Raw genomic sequence first — 3255 nt, forward strand, 5'->3', positions numbered from 1 at the left:
GAGAGGTTAAGTAACTTGTTCAAAGTTACCCAGATAATAAGTAGTAAAGCCAGGATATAAACTCTGGCAGTTTCAAATTCCCTCCCTGCCCCTTCCTACCCAATTTTGACTCATTAGATCTGGAGTGGGCCCTGGAATTAGCATCAAGTCCCCGGATGATTCTGAAGCAAAGACAGGTCTGAGAACTATCTCATCAAATGAATGTATTTTGCACTGGATAGCTGGCTAGTCCCTTACTGGTGTCTTAAAAACAATAGCTCATATGGCTAGTCAAGTGATGCAGTACCCTTTCATTTGATTAGTAACAAGTATGTTTGAACACTCTTCAGTGTTCTTCAGGCATAACGCCGAGGGGGCCAGCGAGATTTAGGAAATAGCGCTTGGTGAGAAGGTGGCAGTCAGGGAAAGATCACAAAAGCCTGGGTAGAAGGTGCAAAGTATGCTTCCTGGGAGGGGCTGTGAGCTGGATTTGGAAAAAGAAGGATTTGCAGATGCAGGAGAAGAGGAAGGAACTGTTTCTGTACAGAAAACCAATGCCAGCCGGCACTCATAAATGGTGATCCAAGGCCTGTATTTGTGGGCCCACCGCAGGCCCAGCAGGACTGGATGAAGTTGAGAGTTCCTTTTAGAAAGTGGCTGTAAATAAATAGGGAAAAGTAAGTTAGGACAAGATTATGGTAACCCTTAGGTGCCAGGTCACCATTTGGACTGAACTGTATAAATGATGGGGAACTATTGAAAAATTTTAGAAGACAAAAAGATACAACGATGAAGATACAAGGTCTTAGTTTGGAAAGCACCATCTGCAGTCAGTCACTGCACAGGCTGGAGGGACCAAGTCAGAACCAGGAAAACTGTTGAGAAGGTTAAAGAAACAATACAGGTGTGGGGAGATAAAAGAGTAGTGGATATGTGCTGATTTGGGAATCAGCTTGTCACTGACCAAGCTGAGTGACGTAGAGCAAACTATCTAACATCAAACTCAGATGAGACTTAGGTTTTCTCATTGTAAAGATGATAATGTCTGCCCCCACAGACTGAGCCAAAATAAAAGATTTCTCTACGATGGGGACTAGCTCTGGGATGCAAGGTCGGTGGGTCAGGATTTTGAGCTTTCAGGCCTGTATGACTTAGAAAATGTGTTATCAACAGCACTGGAGGAGTCAGTGGACCTCCACTTTTTGGAAGATGGAAGAAAGAAAACTGTGTTTCAGACATTATGCTGGAATTATAAAGGAATTACCTTCACTTAGTGGAAACATCTTTTTATCCCCATTTAACAGTTAACTAGAGCAAAAGATAGTAGTTTGAGTCTGAATATAAATACAACAAGGTCTACCTAAACCTATAACTTGGCTTTTGAACTTTATATCATTTTGGACTTGTAAAGTTATATTTTTTAATTTTATTGGTTTTGGCCTAATATTCTAGTCTGAGACTATTTTGCATTTTGATTCTGACATCTGTCAAATTAATTATCCCTCCAAACTGTAGGTCACCTGGAAGAAGGGCATCAGCATTAATTTTAAATGCTGAGATGGGAGAGAAAGATGGAGGAAGGATGTTTCAGAGTGGAAAGAAAGTAGGTGGCCTAGCTTTGAGGTGCATAAAAGTCAATGGAATCGGCTAAGTGCTAAGAATGACAACACATACAGGTGGAGAGTAAAGGATAGAAGGAAGTTTAGAACCAGGAATTGAGGCAGTGAGAAGTGGAGAGGGTGGCATCAGTGGGCTGCTTCCATTAATCAAAAATAGGGGGTGGAAGAAACGGTAAGGGGAGAGTGACCCACTCAGCTCTTGTATCAGGTGTGGGAACTCACAGACCAGGAGATTGTGGTGAATGATGAGCTTAGGGAACATGGAGATAAGTTGTCTAAGGAAAGCACAAGTTCCAGGAAGGGGAAGACATGAGGATGTTAAAAAAAAAAAGCCACATATGTACCATGGGAAACACTGTCCACAGGGACAAGCCCATTTTTACCTTCAGTTTTACCATGTGTCCATAAAAAAAGTTGTTAAATACATCTAAATTTTCTTCTAAGTAGGTTATTAAAAGTAGAGGATATAAACCAATAATTTTAAACTCTTGCACAGACTAAGATTACATACTTAAGTAACAAGTGCAGACAAATGTGATACCTCTAAAGATGTTGACAAAAGACCACCTTTCAATAAGAAAACCACATATACTGGTGGAGTATGTCTTCTAGGAGAAGCCTTGTGTCGCAGGAAGCAGTATGGTCGCTGGGGGCGGCCCTCTGCTCAGGGCCTAGGACTTCTACCCCAAGGGAGTACTGGAATCTGTGTGCTGTTTTAATTTGAAGCAAAACAAGAAGTTACATTCATCGTGGTTTTTTGCCAGGTAGGTTCATTTGGAATCCTTCCATACTTGTTCATGAAATTAGCGGACTGTCTGGTATGTTTTGAACCATGGCATTAAAGCAGGAGCCCCTCCAAGTCCATGCTTCCTCCAGCCTTGTCATCTTAGCAAGCCAAAAGAGTATTGCAAGGACCCAATTGTGACAGTTAAATTTCAAATGAATGCAATTAACTACTTAAGACTGCACGTGAAAACAATAGTTTTTTAGTCACTCCTCAATACCACCATATATGCAAATCGTTAAATTCTGGCCTTGATTCGTCTTTACAAAGATTAATGCTAAAGTGATTCTTTGTCAATATTTGCCAAAAAAAAAAAAGTTGGTTAAAGTTCGAAGCGGGAAGCCTAGCGTACTTTTCACTTTAAAACCGATTTTAAGGGAGAAAGCGGCTCAGAAAAACTCAGGCTTCAGGTGCCGATGGCTAAGGCCTGCAGGTGTACAGGGCCGCGGGAGTGGACCACACGGCTCTCCGAGGTCTGCGGCGGGTTTTCAGGGCCACCTGCCCGTCTGTGACAGTCTCCTCAGCCAGCCGGGGAGACTCTGCGGGCGTCGTCCCGGTCCGGGGAGGCGCGCTGATTGGGCGGAGTTGCAGTCGTGTTCCATGTCGGTTCAGAGTGTGTGTGCGCGCACAGGAGAGGGGCAGGAGGACGTGGAAGACCCTGTCTTTCGGGGCGTTGTGGGCACTTTCTCCAGAGGCTGGTGACCCCTCCTCGTCGGGGCCGAAGTGGCGGGAAGCCGGGTCGTTAGAGGAGGCCCGTAGGCGAGGGAGGCTGTAAAACCTGGAGGAGGATCCGGTGCGCCGGGCCCCGGGCGGCGCGGGGTTCAGGGGAAGGGGCCCCGGCTTTCAGGTAGGAATCACTCACGCGAGCCGGGC

General features: G+C 44.9%; 1 protein-coding gene and 1 long non-coding RNA gene across 3 annotated transcripts in view; one reads left to right on the plus strand and one right to left on the minus strand.

Moving 5' to 3' along the window:
* Window positions 1-186: 186 nt before the first annotated feature.
* On the minus strand, window positions 187-2968 carry LOC111743350. Its single transcript, XR_002781648.1, has 2 exons — window positions 2140-2968; window positions 187-636 (listed from the first exon to the last, which is right to left on the minus strand). It is a non-coding gene; the product is annotated as an uncharacterized LOC111743350 (long non-coding RNA).
* A 32-nt stretch (window positions 2969-3000) lies between these two features.
* The window catches only part of CUL1 (cullin 1), a 91893-nt gene continuing 91638 nt past the window's right edge, over window positions 3001-3255 (plus strand). For both annotated transcript variants that reach the window (XM_011365490.2, XM_023533788.1), the window contains exon 1: window positions 3001-3229. The gene's annotated coding sequence lies outside the window, so the exon portion shown is untranslated. The remainder of the gene's footprint in view (window positions 3230-3255) is intronic.

This window comes from Pteropus vampyrus, unplaced genomic scaffold (assembly GCF_000151845.1).
Source record: "Pteropus vampyrus isolate Shadow unplaced genomic scaffold, Pvam_2.0 Scaffold112, whole genome shotgun sequence".
Taxonomy (NCBI): Eukaryota; Metazoa; Chordata; class Mammalia; order Chiroptera; family Pteropodidae; genus Pteropus; species Pteropus vampyrus.